The sequence below is a fragment of the Pteronotus mesoamericanus genome, unplaced genomic scaffold (assembly GCF_021234165.1).
Source record: "Pteronotus mesoamericanus isolate MK-2021 breed Mesoamerican mustached bat unplaced genomic scaffold, CSHL_Meso_final contig_100, whole genome shotgun sequence".
Lineage (NCBI taxonomy): Eukaryota > Metazoa > Chordata > Mammalia > Chiroptera > Mormoopidae > Pteronotus > Pteronotus mesoamericanus.
The window spans coordinates 8,050,595-8,072,528 of NW_026554999.1; the positions used below are offsets into that span (position 1 = coordinate 8,050,595).

At 34.2% G+C, this 21,934-nt stretch overlaps 1 pseudogene; it reads left to right on the forward strand.

Moving 5' to 3' along the window:
• Window positions 1-286: 286 nt before the first annotated feature.
• Window positions 287-9,918, forward strand: LOC129077330 (L-lactate dehydrogenase A chain-like; annotated as a pseudogene).
• The last annotated feature ends 12,016 nt before the right edge of the window (window positions 9,919-21,934 follow it).

Genomic DNA, 21,934 nt, shown 5'->3' on the forward strand with positions numbered 1-21,934 from the left:
TATTAATGAATGAACCTTAATGCAACACTTAATATACTAAAAAATAGGTTTAATTATGAATGGCAATTATTTATGTTGTTCTGGAAGTAGTGGGTTATACATTAAAAGGTTAACAAGTAAAAACGGTAAAAATATTAGAATGTTATGTAGTCTTACTGCATATTTACATATGAGGACCAAAAAGGACTATTATAAATGGTGTAAACTTATATTTTATTGAAAACATATATTCAATATCCTTCAGTAATAAAATATTAAATGTTTCTAAAAATCAATGACACATTCATTCACTCAAGTCAATTACTTCATATTTCACAAAATAATTTTATGCATATTTAAGTGTTAAGCCTGTCCCAATCACATGACAGTTTCCAGAGGTACAAGATAAATAAAAAATAGTAAAGATAGCTTATTATAAATGATTACAATCCCTAGCCCTTTTTATATGAATATATTTGACAATATCAATGTACTTATAAAAGTTTAAATAAATGGCTATTACCTTGTCTTAGTGGGATTTTTTGATTCTTGTTTAGAGTAATAACTATTAGCCACCAAGTATGCTATCCCAGGTATATGTATTGCTTATTTCTGGACACTATGGTACCTAAAGAACAATCACAAAATCTCATTTGGTGTATAACAGTAAGTTTTTATGTACACTCAAGTCTTCGTGCCTCAACCAGGGAGGTTCTGCTGTATATGCATCACTTTAGAGCTTGAACTGAAAGGGCAGAAATGACTAGGGTTATGTTCTCATGGAAGAGGCAGGCGTGCACCTTATGACAAGTAGAACTCAAATGTCTTCAAAGACCCTGGCTGAATGTTGGCCTGTCATCACTTTTGGATCACGTTCTATCTGCCCAAGTAAACCACATGGCCAAGTCCAACCTCAATGGGACAGGGACATATCTACTATCCTTTGTGAAAAGAACACAGAAGTCACATGGTAAATGCTGTAGATGCAAGAGGAAAAAAGATATGAGGATGAAAACACTATTTATCACTTTCTTCTGGAATAATATACAAGAAAAAATGGAATTCATTTATCTACGGCCATGCATTTTCTGAAATAGTTCAATATAAAGAGGGAGAAAAAGTACAACATTTAAGACTGAATGATCATGAAAAAAGTTACATTACAAACATTGTAGATTTTGTAAAATATTTGTGGCAAGCTTGTTGAAGTTTCAGTATAGTTCTAAATTCTACACAGTATAAATACATTTTCTACAGCAGTAATTTCCAAATTATGTTGGGTGTCAAAATCACGTGGAATCTCTGTTACATAAAATATTGATTTGTTGGTCTTTCCTTGGAGATTTTGATTTAATTGGTGTTAGAGGACTCAGATATATCCATTTTTAATGGAGTTCTCAGTTGATTCTGATGTGTAACAATATTTCAAAACTACTGGTTTATTGAAACAATTCAGTGATGTCATGAAATTTTATTAAATTCAACCATTTTTCAAATATTTGCAAGGGCAGTTTCCATGAATTCTCTTTTTAAATAAAAAAATGATAACTTGATTATGATTTTATATAATTTTTTACAGGATTAGAACTTTCTAATTTATATAATTTTTATAGGATAGAACTTTCTAATTTTTTAAAACTTGAAAAAGTTTTAAAAAATGCAAAATCCAGATGGTATCAACATAGAAACTTCAATATGAAGAAAATCTGTTAAAACAACATAATTTTTGGCTTAAATAAATTATATCCTGTATATCATTTTTTCATAAACATGATTAGGAAAACCTTAAACTTAACTATAGTTTCCTATAAAAAGGAGGTTTAGGTTATACAAATACTTCATAAATATCAATATATATTTTTAATACCCTGAAAGTAATTTCTATACTTGAGATAAAAGAGCAGTATGGGTAAATTACATAAATTAAATCAAGATAAATAATATAAACATAATTACTAAAGTTTTGATTAGTTTAAAAAATCAGGATAATTTTTTCACATAATAATTTTATTCCACCATTAATTGTGGTTCTTTAGCCAGTTTTATTGAGACACTCAGGAGTATGACTTTAAGAAGATGTGTACAAAGCTGTCAATTTATAAGAAGTGAAAGCAGAATATGAATTTAAAGTAAATGTGACATAAATGTTAGTGACTTTACAAATAGGATACCTTGTATGTGGCACTTTGCTGGATGATGGTGATACATTATCGTAGAATAAAGACATTGTTCTATTCTTTTCATCCTCCCAAGAGAAAAAGTGTCATGTTGGTGATACATATTTAAGGGACAAGGTCTGAAGCACAAAGTATCATGGATCTCAACTCTGTAAGTACTGAAGACTATTAATCCTAGGCACGTCATACCTGGGAACTCTGCTTGCCTGATTATCCTTATTGAATATGGCTTTTCTATCTCATCTCTTGAGACAATAAAAGAAATCTTTTTGAGTATGTCAGAATTTGAATAATAAAGACATTTGTGTTTAAATGATGCAGACACAGAAAATACCAACTCTCAAACAGTTCTTAATCCATGGAGAATAAAATCAAATATCTTACTTGGTATTGTGAATGTTAAGTGTTTTTCAATTTCCAAGGATTATCCATGGATTTTTGTCAAAGATGACCTGGGAAACTGAGACAGTTATTACTTTCACTGTATTCAAATGCCCTCTTGGGAAAACATACATTTGATATGAGTTGCAAAATGAAATGATTTTTTTCTCTGTAGTGAAAATGGTATTTTCTAAAACCACATCCAATTACTGTTTTCATTGAAATGACTTATTCTTTATCCTAATATTTCAAATTATATAACTATCTGTTGTAATAATTACCATTGTTTTTAAGATTAACAATACAATAGCTAGCATTGACAAAGCACGCTCAACCCAGAGGTAGTTTCTCTGGTTCTCAGAATAGCTCTGTAATCGGCAAATGAGAAGACTGAGGCTCTGACAGGTTTAATTAGACTTTCTAGGATTTGGATGCATATTCATGTCTATCTACCATTAAATCCATGCTCTTTTCACTCTGCCATGTTTTTTGGTGTCATTAAGACAGAATATTTATCTGATTGAGACAGTTTTCCCAAAAGTTAGGTTGTGTATACATCAATAAATACTAGATCAGTCAAAGAAAATGCATAAATCTATATAAACTGTAGTTAGAATCACATACAGAAATACATAGCAAACCAGAATAATTAAAATATAAATCCAAAACTGATGTATACTAATAAGATATGTTATAGGAAATTTTGCATATCTTGCAATGAATAGGTTTAAGTAAATGGAATTCAGCGGAAGTAACCATGGCTTTGCCCTTACTTCACTTTTCAGAATTTAATCTGTTTCTTTGAGAAACAACTTATTAGGGACCTAAGCATTAATAATGGCTTCCAACTCTACCAGTGTCATACCAAAGAAAAATAACTAAATTAATCAATCATTTAACTAAATAAATAAGATGGTAACATAATGTCATGCATATTAAATTACTTTATGTTCTCATTTACAGTAAAATGTGTAATCCTGAACTGACTAGATAAAAAGTCATTTAAGATTAAAAGAAAAAAGTGCTGGATTTCTGAACTATGAGATTATACTGAAATGTAAAATGTAAAGAAAATAAAAATTTAAAAAGAAGATCAGTGCCAGTTCTTCATTTGTGTGATTTTTTTTCATTCATTAAGAAAGTATATGTCTTAAGGGTTCTTCTTTAAGAAAAGTCCAAGGAATTATGGAGATGTTATCAATGAATCTTTGCTCCTTTATCCACCATCACAAAACTGACATGCTTAATACACAAGCTACATTTTCCTCTGAATCTACACATTCTCATTTTGGATGAATGAATCAAATTTAATTAAATAAGAACCTACTTATTTCTACCTACTTGAGAAACACTGTTTTTCATCTTTAGATTCCATTTTGATAGCTACATTTATCTTTATCTCAGGAAATATTGTATCATTGATATAAATTTCCATGGGTATCAATTATTAACAGATAGTTTTCATGGTTGCTAAAAAACTGAAAAACAGAATAGGGAATTTTTTTTTATCTGCATTGAACACTATGCAGAAAATAGAATTCACAAATTTGGCAACATTATAAAAATATATGGTTAAAAATAAACATGATTCAAATTATTTCAAAATACTGTATACTTAGAACTCAACAAGTATGTAATGTTATGAATGAGTTTTACTTGAGAAATAGTTTTTTTATGGAAAAGTAACATACATAGTCCCTAAAAATCGCCATTGTATATCTGGGTCTTATTTTTTAAAAATATGTAAAATCAGACAAGAAGGAGGATATAACACTTTCTAAAGAAAACCAAATACTGAGGTCTATTTTGTGCAAATATTTCAGCTGGATTCTGAAATAATCCAGCTGAAAGATCCCAGATTACTGGACAGAGCATACACCTGGGAGACAATGACCTAACTTTTATGCCCTGCAGTGCTACTTTATTACAGGGTAAGGCATGGCAGACCACCTCTTTACTTACTTTTATTTTATTTTATTTTTTACTCCAAACTCAAAATAATACTTTTATTTTCCATTAATTTGATCTGAGATATTATAACAAAGGTACTATGAGACACAAATTTGCTAGTGCAAAAAGCTTTATAAATAGTACATTAGTGCTTTGAATTGTGACTTGAAATCAGATACTTCTAAAGTCATTATTGTAAGTTTTTATAACTTATGGAATATAGAGTTAAAGATGATTTTATATTCTCTTTTTTGCTTGCCTTATTCTCTAGTTATCCAGAAATGATATATATTGGCTGTAGTTAAAAAATTTATAAAGAATTTATACAACTCAACACACACACACAAAAACAGAAAAACCACTTAAAAAATGCGTAAAAGAGCTGAGTAGACACTTCTCCAAAGAGGACATACAAATAGCCAATAAACATATGAAAAGATGCTCAATGTCACTAATTATCCGAGAAGTGCAAATTAAAGCCGCAATAAGATGTCACCTTACACCTGTCAGAATGGTTATTATCAATAAATCAACCATCAGCAAGCATTTTATTTATGGTGATTACCAGAGGGAAGAGGGGTGGGGAGAAGTAGGAGAGGGTAAAAAGGGGTTAAATAGTGATTGAAGGAGAGTCTACTTGGGGTGGTGAGCACACAATGTAATATACAGATGATATACTATAGAATTGTACACTTGAAAACTATATAATTTTATAAATAAGTGTCACCCAATAAATTCAATCAAAAATTTTTAATAATGCTTCTGCTTTCCAAGATCAACTAGGACAATTTGATGATGGGAATGATTATTGAGATCATATTTATAGGTAGGGCTTAATAAGCATGTAAACTCTGGCAATTTGTGTTCATATATGTTTTTACTACCTGCAGACTGAGGTTACAAAATGGGGTAATGAATATTTACTTATTTCATTTCCTAAAGAATTCCGTACTTTAATGATTACTAATGTAAGCAAAATATATTATACTATTGTCAACATCATAGGGAATTTTGAAGATTTGAATTAATCTATACAAAGTATTCACAAAAGTACTTGGAAAGAGTTCGCTGTTATTAATATCAGTATTATGTAAAAGTAAATATTACATAAAAGCAATTATTACTTTTATTCCTTTTTGGCTTATGTTGATCATGTTACTACCTCAGAAAGACTGTTATGATTTCTAGTTACTTTGATCCTTGGGTACTACCCTATTTTGGGATCATACAAGTGTGTTTTATATTGAATAATAGATAATATAAACCTAAAGTCTTATTTTTTTAATTGACACCTCTTTATTTTTCTTTGAAGTCTATATTTTTGGATAAAAACAGAACACTAAATTAGAAAAGAACTTATATTTATAGAATGTGTCAAAGAACAGGTTCTCTTCTTTCAGATCATTGCTTATGATCCCAGAAAAAAAATCAGCTATTTAGAAAGAAAGAAAAAAGACACATATCTCCAGAAGAATGTGAGTCATATATTTGGCAAGACCTTAGACTGACTGGTTCACAAGAGTTAATAACATCATGCAAGAAAATATTTTAGAGAATAGGTGCTTTAATATAGAAACAATAAATGTAAGTGCATTGATTTTAAAAAAATTGATTTAAGACAAATCACAGAGAAGTAAAAGGCAGTAGTTTCTAGCTGCATATGCTAAAGCCAAAAGACGGATTTGAATAAGAAACTAAGTGGACTATATATTTTAATACAAGAAGGTAAATATAATCTTACAATAATGTTAAGGATGATAAGAAAGGATTTATAATTATAACATCCATAGTAAGCCCAAATATTATAACAAATGAGCTTGATATTATGAAGGTACATACTTTTATGGAAAAACAATTCTGAGACTGTAAAGAGTAAAATACACTCAAAGGCCAAAGCAAAGCTTCCCTTTCAAGTCCTATCTCCAACATTTCCCTCCATACCTATGTGTCAATGAAATCAGAAGCTCCCCTTCTGATTTCTGTCATAGGGTTTCACAATTCCAAGCATTGCTATTGTATTTTCTTCTAGAATTCACTACAGTTAATAATTAGATGTGCACTCCTCTTTTACACTTAGGGGCTAATGCTCTGATAATATTCTCATGCCCTTCCCCTCTTAAAAACAAACAAAAACCACAAGAAATTAACACCAATAGCAACAAAAATAACTCCATGTAATGTTATGTATATTCTATTTCAATTTCTAATACATCTATAAGTCTGTCTTCTCTGCTCAATAGAGTTTCAAAAGGGCAACGTTGTAGCCATTCACTTCATGATTATTTTCATAGACACATTAGGTAGGATAGAGAGCAAATCAAGGCAGGAAAGGGGAGAAAGGTATGTCTCACCCATTAACTCATGTCTCACTCATTAATTCAGCAGTCCTAAGCCTGGTCAGATAAGATTGCCAAGTGTTCGGAACATCACAAGAGAGACCAGGATGAGTGCAGGAGGAAGGGAGCCTTTGAAATTCTGTGTGTGTTATTTCCACTATCTGGGAAAGAGCCCTTGAAACTGTATGTTAATCCCAAGGTCCAGAGAAAGGAGGAGGAGGGGGAGCCTGGAGTCTGGCTGCAAACGTATAACCCTTTAAACTCCAATGGACGGGGCACTCAGACTAGCTGGGTGCTTCCTTACAGCGTTAAGCTCAAATGTATTTCACAAACAAACTTGTTACCCCACTTCCACTGTACTTTTTGTCTCTTGCCTGAATTCAGTCTTGGGAGCATGACAAGAATTGAGATGGAGAAACACCCTAACTTGGATTATCTGGGAAACAGATACATGCCTGACACTGCAGACACTCTGCTAAGCACTGAGGATAGAAGAATGGATTGATGCATGAGAGCAACAGTGAGCTGTTAAGTTTGAGGCTAAGAGAAAACATAGGTTAATGCTAGAAAAATCTTGATAGGCCATGTTGAAGACCTGGGGCAGGATTGTGGCTGTATCAATGGAGAGATGTGGATGGATTCAAAAGTAATATAGTCAGTTACACATAATCATGACTCGTGTGTGTGTGTGTGTGTGTGTGTGTGTGTGTGTGTGTTGCTCCCCCTAGATGCATGTACATTTTTCTTTGTCAGCTGGGTGAACATCTAGTTATTTTTCAAGACTAATGTCAGGAAGCAGGCATATTCAGTTTATGGATCATTCCAGGTCTGCACACTTGCATTCTTGTCTGGTCAGATCTGCCTTAGAATAAACCTTTGTGATTCCCACACTCATGCAAGTTGTTATTGCTGCTGTCCCTGATGTTGGCTCAGGTATTGCTACCAGTTGAGGAGTCTCTGAAGCCACTTATCCTAATTCCGCTCCTTCCTTTCATGCAGACCTTACAGAGTCACACTTCACAGAAATATCTTGCCACCTCTTGCCTCTAGATGTGGGGCATCCCTCTTATTGCTCCAGCATGAGAACTATAAAGACTGAACAGGTGTTTAGCATACATGCCTGGAAATGATGGGGAATTATTACTCATGGTGGCAAATTTTGATAATGAGAGATGAGAGCCAATAGAAAAATATGTCTACCTTTCTCCTTCCGGTGCTATATGGACCATTCACAAGGGCTCTGTGACAATGTCCTGGGAAATGGAGAAAATAGCTGGTCATGCAGGTATGGCACCCTTATGCTTTTTTCTTTTTTGCTTCAAGCTCCTTTTTATCCCTCTCAGAAGTTGTACTCCTTGATAAAATGTTATCAATGAGTTCTTGCCCTCTGCTTGTTTTCTAGGGCTCCTAACCTAAGTCCTCAACTTCTTGTCAATAAAGTTTATCATGGCTTAACTCCAGGTACTACAGGACAATTCTCTTCTATTCTTCCTTCTGCAGAATCTTACACATATAGGCACACAATACCTATTAAATTGTATTGTGCATTTTTAATTAATTTACCCAGCTACTTCTACTAAACTTCAAGTTCTTTAAAGATGTTGACATGTCTAGCACCAACCACAGTACCCAAAATATAGTAAAAATATTTTAACAGTTTTTGAAGAATGAAGGACATAATGCAGTCATAGAAAATATTGGGTTGGCCAAAGAGTTTGTCTTTTTGTTTGTTTGTTTTGTTTTTTCCATAAGATGGCTCTAGTAGCACCTAGTTGCCTTTAATTTCATTTGAAACAATTTTGTTATACTGTATTGTGACATATCACCATGCACTAAAAAAAATCAAAATTGGTGAATTTCTGTGTATCTATTTTAATATTGAAGATGGAAGAAAATAAGCAACATCTTTGGCATATTACGTTTCATTATTTCAAGAAAGGTAAAAAAGATTAGTGCACTGTAGCGAGAAGGTTCTGTGACTGATCAAACGTGTGAAAAGTGGTTTTCAAGTACCAGAGCCGCTGCCACCAAGTCCGGATCCAGCGCTGCGCACCACCGGGGCCCCTCCGCCGTGAACACCCGATTCCTTTTGGCTCTAAGTCCAAAATGGCAACGCTCAAGAATCAGCTGATTGTGAATCTCCTAAAGGAAGAACAAACCCCCCAGAATAAGATTACAGTCGCTGGGGTTGGTGCTGTTGGCATGGCCTGTGCCATCAGTATCTTAATGAAGGACTTGGCGGATGAACTTGCTCTTTGTGTCATGGAAGACAAATTAAAGGGAGAGATGATGGGTCTCCAACATGGCAGCCTTTTCCTTAGAACACCAAAAATTGTCTCTAGCAAAGACTATAATGCGACTGCAAACTCCAAGCTGGTTATTGTCACAGCTGGGGCGCGTCAAGAAGAGGGAGAAAGCCATCTTAATTTGGTCCAGCATAACGTGAACATCTTTAAATTCATCATTCCTAATGTTGTAAAATACAGTCCCAACTGCAAGTTGCTTACTGTTTCCAATCCAGTGGATGTCTTGACCTACATGCCTTGGAAGTGGCTTTCCCCAAAACTGTGTCATTGGACGTGGTTGCATTCTGGATTCAGACAGGTTCTGTTACCTAATGAGGGAGAGGCTGGGAGTTCACCCACTAAGCTGTCATGGCTGGGTCCTTGGGGACAGTGGAGACTCGAGTGTGCTTGTGTGGAGTGGAGTGAACGTTGCCGGTGTCTCCCTGAAGACTCTGCACCCTGATCTGGGCACTGACGCAGACAAGGAACAGTGGAAAGAAGTTCACAAACAGGTGGTTCAGAGTGCTTAAGAGGTGATCAAACTGAAAAGCTACACATCCTAGGCCATTGGACTATCTGTGGCAGATTTAGCAAAGTATGATGAAGGATCTTAGACGGGTGCATCCAGTTTCCACCATGATCAAGGGTCTCTATGGAATAAAAGAAGACATCTTCCTTAATGTTCCTTGCACCTTGGGGCAGAATGGACTCTCAGAAGTCATGAAGGTGACTCTGACACCTGAGGAAGAGGCCCGTTTGAAGAAGAGTGCAGATGCACTTTGGGAGATCCAGAAGGAGCTGCAGTTTTAAAGTCTCCTACCGTACCACCTCACTATCTAGGCTACAACAGGACATTAGTTGGAGATTGTGCATATTGCCCCTTTTATCTCACTAAAAACATCAATTTCCTAAAGATAGAAATAGTAATGGTTCATAAAACCCCGCATCTCTGTCCTGATGCTGGACGGTACTCACCCTGTGTGGTCCTGAACTCGTTAGTGTGAAACAGTTCCACCTCCTCAAAGGCACCGCTGCCAATGCAGCGCACACACAGAAGCCCTTCAAACTAGATGTGTGTTCACTGTGTGTTATATAACTTGTGGTTCCTCTACTCAACGTGCCTAGTCCAACTTTTTCTCTCCAGTCAATCACATCCTGGGATCCAATGTACAAATCCAGTATTGCATGACTTGTGCATAACTGTTCCTAAGGATCTTATTTTGTGTACTCTATGAATCAGATTACTATACATTGCTATATAATGCAAAAAGAAAGTCTACATATAAATAATGCAGCCAACTATCCAAGTGTCATACCAACTAAAACACCAAATAAACCTTAAACAGTGAAAAAAAAAAGTGGTTTGCAAAATTTCCTCCTGGAGATTTCTCACTGGACAATGCTCCATGGTCAGGTAGACAAGCTGAAGTTGACAGCAATCAAATCAAGACATTGAGAACAATCATTATGCCATGCAGGAGATAGCCAACATACTCAAAATATACAAATCATTTGCACTAGCTTGGTTATGTTAATCACTTTGATGCTTGGGTTCCACATAAGAGGGAAAAAACCCTTCTTGACCATATTTCTGCATGCAATTCTCTACTTAAATGTAATGACAATGCTCCATTTTTTAAAAAATTGTGATGGGCTATGAAAAGTAGATACTTTACAATAATATGGAATAGAAAAGATCATGGGGCAAGCAATATGAACTACCACCAACCACACCAAAGGCCAGTCTTCATCCAAAGAAGGTGATGTTGTATATATGGAGGGATTGGAAGGGAGTCCTTTATTAAGAACTCCTTCCAGATAATGAAATGATTGATTCCAATAAGTACTGCTCCCAATTAGACCAACTAAAAACAGCACTTGATGAAAAGCTCCTGGAATTAGTCAACAGAAAATGCATAATCTCCAGCAAGATAACGTAAGGCCATATGTTTCTTTAAGGATCAGTCAAAAACTGTTACAGCTTGGCTCGAAAGTTCTGATTCATCTGCCATGTTTACCAGACATTGCACGTTCAGATTTCCAAATTATCTTAATGGAAAAAATTTCAATTTCCTGAAAGACTGAAAAAGGCACCTGGAACAATTCTTTGCTCAAAATGGTAAAAAAGTTTTGGGAAGATGGAATTATGAAGTTTCTGAAAGGTGGCAGAATGTAGTGGAACAAAATGCTTAATATGTTGTTCAGTCAAGTTATTGGTGAAAATAAAAATATGTTTTGTTTTTATTAAAAAAAGAATGAACTTTTTAGCCAACCAAATAATACTTACTCTTTTTAATTTAATTTTTTTATTGTTCAAATACATTTGTCTTCACCTTCCTGCTACCACCTTCCCCTGCCCCTCTCCCCCACCTCTCTCCCTCAATCCTTTCCTACTTTGGCTTTGTCCATGGGTCCTTTATACATGTTCCTAGGCTTGACTTTTCCTTTCTCTTTCCCCACCCCCCTCCCTCCTTCCTTCTTGATTTTGTTGGTTTCTTTTTTCTTTCAATGTTCCTAGTTATATTTTCCTTGCTTGTTTGTTTTGTTCATTGGGTTCCACTTATAGGTGAGATCATATGGTATTTGTCTTTCACCCCCAGCTTATTTCACTTAGTATAATGCTCTCCAGTTCCATCCATGCTGTCATGAAGGGTAGTAGCTCTTTCTTTCTAAGTGTAGAGTGAACAAATGTTTATCAGTTATGCTTTTTAATGTTAGAAACTCAAAACTTTAAGTTAATTGTTATCTCCTTTTTTTTTTACTTGTTTTAATTTCTATCACACATACACACATATGCAATGCTTTCTTACTTTAAATTAAACATTATTCAAATTTATGGTACCCTGGTTCTTATTTTTTTCTTATTTACCAGTCCAATTGTGCCAATGCTTTCTCATGTAGGGAAAGTATAAATTATTAACATTGACAGTAACATTGGCAAATTCAAGAGTCTCCAGTAGTCATTAAGTGTTGAAACAATCTGTAAAATAGGTCACATAAAGGACTGTCAAATGCAATAAATATTTTCCAGCAATTGCTATGATATGATATTTGCTGAAGAGAAATAAAGACATTAGTGTACTGCTCACATAACTGAAAACATGTAATACAAATTACTATTTTTAACTATAGGGAAAAATACCAAAGGAGATATTAAAAACATTGTTGCATTATATAAAGCCATTCTAACCAGTGTTGAATCACATTTAATTCCATTTATAACATTGATGTTATTTTTCTTCTTTATGATAATTTTGGCAATACAGAATTTTTCGTTACAACCAGACCCCCCAGAAAAATAAAATAAAGCCCTTAAAAAACTGCAATTTCAATACTTTCATTTGTTTTCTTTTATATGCATCTTAAAAACAAAAACAAAACTTAAGGCTGATTTATACATTTAATTTGTATTTCATGCTTTCTGTATTTTCCTTATCTTAATGTGACATTGCAAAGCTATCAGATTATAGACATTGTGAACAGTTTGTTACATTCCCAGAAGTCTCTATCAGAGAACTTGCTACTATCATAATTAAAATTGATGGGTATGACTTATGAATGATAATAGGTCTTCAGGGAAAGGTGAAGAATTAAAATGATGCATTGTTAAATAGGAGAACAAACCACCATTTTTTTCAATATTTCAATAAAAATGAGCAAACATGTCTTTGCCCTTGCATTGCTCTAGCCGTATGAGGTCACCACATAATTTAAATAGTGATTAGAACTTAGTAATATCCAAAGCTGATGACTCATAATTAGGTCTGTGGCACTGGACTCTTGCTTTCTCAGTGTCTTTGTTTCAAAAATAAATATGGATATTATAATGTAACACTCAAGGATTAACATGAGAATTGCTCAAAAGTTATTTTAATTGTATTGTAAAATAATTGTTCCTACGGTTTCACTGAAACTTAACCATTGGCAAAGACTCATTAAACTAGTACAAATGGCTCTACATTTGCTGGCATTTCTTCCATCTCCTCTACAGATAAATTTTCCTGTCCTTAATTATTTCAAAGTGAGGGAAAAGTGAATAAATTAATGAATAAAGAAAATCATTACTGTCTTAAATTTTAACTGGCTTATTATTAACTGGCTTAATTTTTCACTAAATTTGACTACTTCAGGGTGACTAAAATTTTTCTTTGCCTCTGGAGTTATTTTCTTATTTGTTGCCATCTTAGCTAGCCCATGACAACAAAAATACAAGTATCTATATTAAAATGTCCACAGAACAATAGGCATTGGTGGCTCTGTTTGTAAACCAAGATGTTCTACTTTGGTAGGTCAGATGTTTCTAACCAGTGATGTGCCAGTGTAATTACGTTCCTTCTGTCTTCTCATTAGTATATGTTAAGTGGATTTTCTTCTTTTAAAATTACATTTGTTTGTTGCTACTTAGCACTTTAGTTACTAGTCTTCATTTTATCAATTTAAGTAAAATCAAAATATATTTGATAGCATGATTAGACTTCTGAAAATGGTAAGTCTTGATAAAGGGTCATGCCTTTATAAATGTGAAAAACATTGTCAGGAGAATGATTTTAATTCAGTATAATTCTCTTATCTCTTTAAATAGTCTTTTCTCTTTTCCTTTATTCTTGATTTTTATAGCAGATAAAGATAGATTGCAGTGATTTCACTTTCACTAAACATGTTAAGACTTTTTTCCAAAGGAGGTATTTCCCTTACTTTCACTTTGATCAGTTATTTATGTGAATTATTTTAAAAACCTGCTATTTATAAACAGATTTCTGTTTAATAACTACACAAAACTGATTTAGTGAAGGTCTTCTGATTTTAAAAAAAGGCACTAAAGCATTCAAAAAGAGAAATCTATAGAGGTACTTACGGTCAGACTGATATCTCCACCAGAACACCACTCTAGGACAAGACCCACATAGGACAATTGTGATTGTGGCTCAAAATATCCTCTTTTAGAGCAGAACCATTGTTTAACCTAGAAAACATGTGACTTGCCAAAGTAACCCACTAATTTACTTCTTATAGACACAAAAATGGTTAATAAAAAATAAATAATAGTGATCTAATTTTAGAAAATGTAACTGTAACAGCTGTAGTTACCATAGACTTTCAAAACTGCACACACTTTTTTTTTTTCCTGGCCCTGAATCCCAATAGTCTTTCCAGTTGCTAGGTGTAATTATTTAATTTGTTCTGGTCATTATCATTCAGAGATTTTTACAAACCAGCACTTACTAAGGTATCACTCTCCAACTCGTTATAATCTCAATATTACCAATCCCAGATCTCATCGAAAGTGGCTTGAAAGCTTCAGAGAATGCAGGAAAATTGTGAATAAACTACAGAGGTCATATTTGGTGCATGACCTTCTCTTTACAATTTCGCAGTCGTTAGGTCTTCTACTTTCTTCCAGCACATTAGGTGATCTTTGGTTGACCAAAGATATGTCTCCACAATTCCATTTGATTAAATGTTGTGCGGCACCGAGACAGGGCGCACTGCCACAGGGAACGCTGTTCGGGTCGCTCCCGGGATCTGAGGGATACCGTCTGGGGCCAGCTGAGACGGGAGCAGGGCTCTGAATCCCGCAGAGCCCATCCTGGGGTTGTCACGGATCCAGGGAATAAACACAAGTCGTAGCAAACACTTCTCTGTTTGCCCGGAGAGAGGATGTGGCACATCCCTCTAGTGGGGAGGCCCCAAGTCCCTTTGTTCAAAGGCTTTTATTGAAAAGGTTATCAGTGGGGCTAGGTAACAGGAATGCACAGGTTATCTCATTACATCAGTATGTTAATGTTCACAGAGAATAGATGATATTTTGAAGAAAACAAATGGCAGGAAAACATCGATTTACAAGGGTCCAAGAGGAGACTAGTAAACAAGAGAGACAACTAAACATGAGAGCATAGCAAACACAAGAGTGCCTAACGGTATAGGGTTAGAGTCTGTGAATAATGTAAATTTCCTTCTCAGCATGAGCTGGCTAGAACTTCTGAGGGAAGAACAAAGCAGACTTTAAAGAATTTACTTTTAGGCCTGATTTCCCTGGGAACCACCAGATCTGGTTTAGGACGGACTCCTGTATCGTTTCAAGCCTGAGCCAGGCGGGCGGAAGGAGCCGCCAAAAGCAAAGGATACTGCTTTCAGAAAGGATGAGGACTCCGGCTATGCCCAAACTGAGCCAAGAGGTGCGGGCCTTTTTGCCCTTTCTCCATGTCCCTCAATTTCTTGTCTGCTGCCAATATTCGATCAGCATCTGTGTTAGGTTGTATACCTCAGCTCGAGATAACTTACCCATCATTGATCACCGATCATCCATGGCAAAGCAGAGAGGCAGGAGCTACGGCCCTGCCAGAGGGACAGATTATGTCTCCTCAGGGGCCTGTTTCTCCAAGGCCTCCTGATTATTTCCATTTTTGGGGTCTTCCAGCCTGTCGGCCAAGTTACAGTTCCTGACACCAGACAGGGCATTTCCCAACAATTAAATCATGTTGGCAAGACATCATTTTCTTTTTTGTAGCCCTCTTTACAACAATGAGGGTCTATCCTATATCCTCTTGTTACTTTGGGCTACTCTTTATTTGATGTAATAGGCTCCACTTGGAGCATGGAAGCAAGACAGTATAACTCAGCTACCTTCCTTGAAGTTATAGCAGCCCAGATGAAACCCTCTCACCCTTTATGATTCACAGAGAAAGGTAGAGGCTGCTTCTAATCCCCTCTACCAGATTTGCCTTTTTTGGCTTATTTCCATACTCTGGCATTCTTAGTGAACAAACAGATGATGTATTATAGAAGTACCCCTAAAATCTATACAATTTTATTAACAAATGTCACCCCCAATAAATTCAATTAAAAATAATAATGCCATACACTCAGCCACAGAGTGCAGACCTTCAAAACAGTATATGAATTCTTTTTTATCTTTCTTACAATTGATATTTAAGTTGATAAGATTTGGGGTTTTATCTGAAGTTTGACAGGGGTGAAGAATGCAAACCTGAATTTGTCATTCTAAATGCTACAGAAAATGAGATTTGTAACAATAGGATATCTAGAGATATAGCAGGGCAATATCTTTGAAATAGGGGATAAGTTGGTAGTGATAAGCTGACCCCTGATAATATTCTGATTGTCATGATATTTAGGAAGACTTAAATTATGGAATAAAATGCTATAATGAGAGAAATGAGTCACACTGAATTATATATCCTGCTCAGAATAATCAATTATGGTTAAGTGGGAAATCTTCATACCTGTGCTTTCAAAGATGTAACAGGCAAAGATGACCCCCAAAAAACTAATTTCAACTATATTTTGTTTTGCCTCTTTCTACAAATGTGGTAGCATAGCGTACACTAAGTTCTTTAATTGTTTAAAATAACATTATATATTGAAAATAATGACATACAAATACATAAAACTTCCATTTTGCATAATATTTATAATTTTAAACTCTAATTTCTATAGCTAAACACTATTGGGAAATGTTTAATTGCTTTCAGTCTTTAGGTATTATAAATAATGTTATAATGAGTGGGGAATAAAAAATTTCCATGAAGTAGAAACTCTACAGTCATAATTTGGGTTGATTTTTCAAAATTCCCTACAAAGAAATTATGTTAACCTATACTCCAAATGATAATATTTGAGAGTGACTCTTCCCATACAAACTCAATAGAGAGAAGTGTTATCACAATTTTTGATCTCTGCCAACCTGATAAATTTAAAAAATAATAATTCAATAAAATTTTGATGTGAATTCTTAAATTACAGTGATATTGAATGCTTCTATCATATACTTAGGATACTTTATTAAATTCTTCTATGTATTTATATTTGGTGATTAAACTTTTTAATCTAATTGTTTTAATTAATCTTTTATTGATTGTGAAAACTGGCCTTTTTTCTGCGCTATAAATTGCATAATATTTTCTCTGTGGTAATTTATCTTTACCTGTAATGGCTTTTGCTTTGCATAATGTGTGTGTTTTGTAGTTTGATAAAAACATTTTGTCTTTTGGGATTTCATTAAAGCTACAAAGATTCTCCATACTATAGTATATAAAGGGTTTAAAAAAGTAATTTTCCTACATATTTGCTTAGTGCTTTTATGGTTTCATTCTTCACATTTATAAATATCTGATTGATGTAGTATGTATCCCAATATAAAATAGGATATATAAGTCCAACCGCATTTATTTTTTTAAAGGTTAGCCTATTATTTATAAGCTACTTATAAACAAAACAAATATTATTATTCTTTATAAAATTAACTAGTTAAAACAATAGACTTCACACATTAAAAATGTATATATTTGAAAAAATTGAAAAAAACACCTCACTATAATAAGAACCCCAGAAATAAGGGCATTTCATATAAAGGTTGAAATATGTTTCTAATTCTATAAGATGGTATGACAGGGATAAGTGGAAAGATGCACAATACTTTGGGCAGACAATTAAACATTTAAAATATATCAGTTTTTATCAAAACAATACTAATAAATAAACATGATCTCAAGAAATTTAACTACAGGATTTTTCCAACTAGATAAATCTCTATAGGAAAATAAGCAAGTATAATGATTAAAAATCTGTAAAATAAGAATGATAAGAATTATCGAGATATTAAAGCAAGTTGAAACTATGTTATGGAGCCACACTAAATAAAGCAGTATGGCATGGTCATGTTCCATTCATTCAATGGAACAAATTCAGAAAATTAAATAGTCCCAGAGTCCCGTATGGAATTTTAAAATATGAGAAAGGTAACAACTTTATTTGTGAAGAAAGAATAGATTATTCAATGTCAGGCTCCTTTTCAGGGCCATGTCACTTCAAAATTATTATGTTGATATATTTTTGTGAATTTAAAACTGATTTTTCTCTCGGTGGATACCAATTTCAAAAATAATTTTGAGCTACAACTAAGTACACTGTGTTGTGCTAGAAGTTATTGGGGACACAAAAATTAGATGTGCTATTTATCCAATGAAAATGTTTATTTTTAGGTAGCTAAGAATTGAAAAAGCTCAGAAATTTAAATATAAATTTATATGTATAATTCCAATGCCATGAAGACATTACTGAGCATATTATTGTCAGAATTCCAAAGGTCTTCATTTTGCCAAAACCAATAGCCATTCACACGTCTTTATAGTGTCCATTGTCAGAGCTGCGTGTGATGCAATTGAATACTCGTTCCTTCTTTTCCTTATTTTTTCAAACGATGACTAAATATTCATAAAATAAAATTTACTATGTAAACCATTTTTAAGTGTACAGTTCTGGGGCATTAAGGACATTCATGTTATCGTGAAACCATCGCCTTAGCTATCTCCAGAACTTTTCCTTCTTTCCAAGTTAAAAGTCTATACCTATTAAATGTTAACTTTTATTTTCCAACTACTCCCAGTGTTCAGCCATCACCATTCTAATTTCTATTTCTATAAATTTGATTACCCTAAGTATCTCAATTAGTAGAATTACACATTATTTTCCCTTTTGTGTCTGGCTTATTTCACTTAGCATAATGTCTTTAAGATGTCGGAATTACCTTCCTTTTTAAGTCTGAAAAGTATCTCACTGTATGTATTTATTACATTTTGATTATCCATTCATCAATAATTGGGCACATGAGTAACTTCTACATTTGGACTCTTGTCAATAATGCTGCTATGAGAATGAGTGTACAAATATGTCTTTGAGACCCTGACTTAAATTCTTTTGTGTCATAACTAGAAGTAGAATTCTGGATCATATAATAACTGTATTTTTAATATTTTTAAGAACTGTCTTTCACAGTAACTGAAACATTTTGCATTTTAACCAGTAGTGCACACGAATTCCCATTCCACCTCATCCTGGTCAACACTTGTTATATTGGTTTTTTTCTTAATAATAACCATAATAATGGGTATAAAGTAGTATCTCATGAACATTTTAATTCTCACTTCCTTAATGTTAGTGATATTGAGCATCATTTCAGGTACTTATTGCCTATTTGTATAACTTCTGTAGAGAAATATCCACTCGAATCCTTTGTCTATGTTTAACTTGTTTCATTTGTTGAGTTACAGGAGTTCTTTACTTATTCTGTACACTAATCCCTTATCACATATATGATTTGCAAATATTTTCTCCCATTCCATGAGCTTCCTTTTTACTCTGTTGATAGTGTTCTTTGATATACAAAAGTTCTCATTTTTAATGAAGTCCAATTTACTTTTTTTTCTTTGTTGTCTGAGCATTTGGTGTCATATTCAAGAAATCACTGCCAAATTTAATGTCATGAAGCTTTCCCCTTATATTCCTTCTAAGAGTTTTGTAGTTTTAGCTCTTAGGTTTAGGTCTTTCTGTATTAGCAACATTTTGAATTATGAATTTCTTATTTAATAATCTTTTTTTTTGAGCTGTTTCTACCTTTTAGCTGTTGTAAAGAATGCTGCCATGAATATTCATATACAAGTTTTTGTCTAAACATGTGTTTTCTATTCTCTTGGATATATACCTGCAAGTGGAACTGCTGGGTCATATGATGAGTCTATGCTTAACTTTTTGAGGAACTGCCAGACTGTTTTCCAGAGTGACTGCACCATTTTATATCCCTACCAGCAGTGTGTGAGAGTTCCAGTTCCTCTACATCCTCTCCAACACTTGACTCTTTGATCTAGCTACCACTGTGGGTGTGAAGTGGTGTCTAACAATGGTTTTGATTTGCTTTATCCTGATGACTAATGAGCTTGAGTATCTTTTCATATACCTATTGCTTATTTGTGTGTAACTTTGGAGAAATTTTTATTGAAATCCATTGCCCATTTTTAAACTGGGTTATTTGATTTTTTATTCTTGAATTATAAGTATTCTTTATATATTCTGGATACCAAACCCTTATCAGATATATCAATTTTCAAATACTTTTATCCAATATTGTAGGTTGTCTTTTTACTTGTTTGGTAGTATTCTTTGAAGTACAAAAGTTTTGAATTCAATTTATCTATTTTCTCTTTTGTTGCTTATGTTTTAAGTGTTGTATCCAAAATAATCTTTATAATATAGTGCTTCTTGCTGTTAAAATTAATTGAGCCTCTTGTAAATATATGATGTTACTCTTTGCTGTGGTGGATGCACGGGGCTCCTGGATCTGAGAGTCACTGTCTGAGGCCAGTTGAGGTGGGATCATAGGCTCTGATCCTGCAGAGCCCATCCTGGGGTCGTCACGGATGGGGGCAATAAGCATGAATCATCGCAAACACTTCTCTCTCTGCCAGGAGAGGGAGCGTAGCTCTTCCCTCTAGTGGAAAAGGCACCTGAGCCCCTTTTCCCAAAGGCTTTTATTGAAAAAGTTATCAATGGGGCAGGGTAATAAGAATGAACAAGTGATCTCATTACATCAGTATGTTAATGTTTACAGAGAATAGATGATATATTGAAGAAAACAAATGGCAGGAACACACCAATACACGTGGCTCTGAGAGGAGGCAAGTAAACATGAGAGAGCCAAAGGGTTTTGATCAGGGTCTGTGAAAAATGTAAATTTCCTTCCCAGCATGAGCTGGTTATCATAGCTTTTGAGGGAAAAACAAAGGATGCTTTAAAGAATTTACATCTAGGCCTGATTTCACCTGGGAACCACCAGATCCAGTTTGGGACCGTCTCCAGTATTGTTTCAAGCCTGAGCCAGGTGGGAGGAGGGAGCCACCAAGAGATAAGAAAACTTCTTTGAGATAGAATGAGGAGCCTGGCCATATCCAAGCCTAGCAGAGGGATGTGGGTCTTTTTACCCTTTCTCTGTGTCTCCCAAGTGTTTCCCTGATGGCCACAGCTGTACCGGTCTTAGGTTGTCCCTTCCATCGAGGGATCTTACCCATCATTGACTACCAGCCCTCTCCCAGGGCCAAGCAGGGTGATGTGAGGGAGGCAGGGGCTGCACCCCTGTGAAGAGGACAGGTTTTGTCTCCTCAGTGGCCTGTTTTCCCAAGGCCTCCTTGATTATTTCCAGCCTTGGGGCCTTTTTGCCTGTCTGCGGGGCTACAGTTCCTGAAACCAGACACGGCATTTCCCACCAACTCTTTAAGTTATATTTGCCGGATAAATATTTCTCATTTAATTAATTTTAACTTATTTACATTACATTGTTTCACATGTTTTCTTTATAAGAAACACTGAAATAATATTCCATATGATTGATTTGCATTTTTAAATTTAATCTGTTAAATTTCCCTCATTTTTAGAGACAGTTTTTTTCTTCTATGAACTTAAAAATATACATTGTATTTCTTCTTTCAATACCTACTTTTAAGCCTCTATGCATGAATTATCCACTAATATTACCCAAATTATTTATTGAGTGCCTAGTATTTGGTGGCATCCTTATAGGAGCATAGTATATAGTAGTAAGTAAAGCAGAAACAAATCTTAGTACAAATTTACAATTTATCAGAAAAAAAAGTATGCAAAAATTGTTTAGTACAAGAGTGATGGGGTAAATGACAGAAAAATGAGGCAAAAAAACAGTGGTAGGAGGTGTAGGTTGTCTGTGAGTGTTTGATAGTGGTTCACAGTTACAATAGTGAAGGTGTTAAGAAATTATTGTATTCTGAATATACTTTGATAATAAAGCAGGAAAGAGGACAATATGTTGAGTGCAAGCTGCAAAACAAAAAAGAAGAAAAGTCAATGATTTTTTTTAAAGGATTATGGACTAAACAACTGTAAAAAAATAAAATTTTCATTAACAGGTTTAGTAAAGAATGCTAGTTTGAGATGTCAGTCAAACATGGAAATGGCCATATAAAGTGAACATATGTATGTACTGAGATTTAGGAAAGAAGTC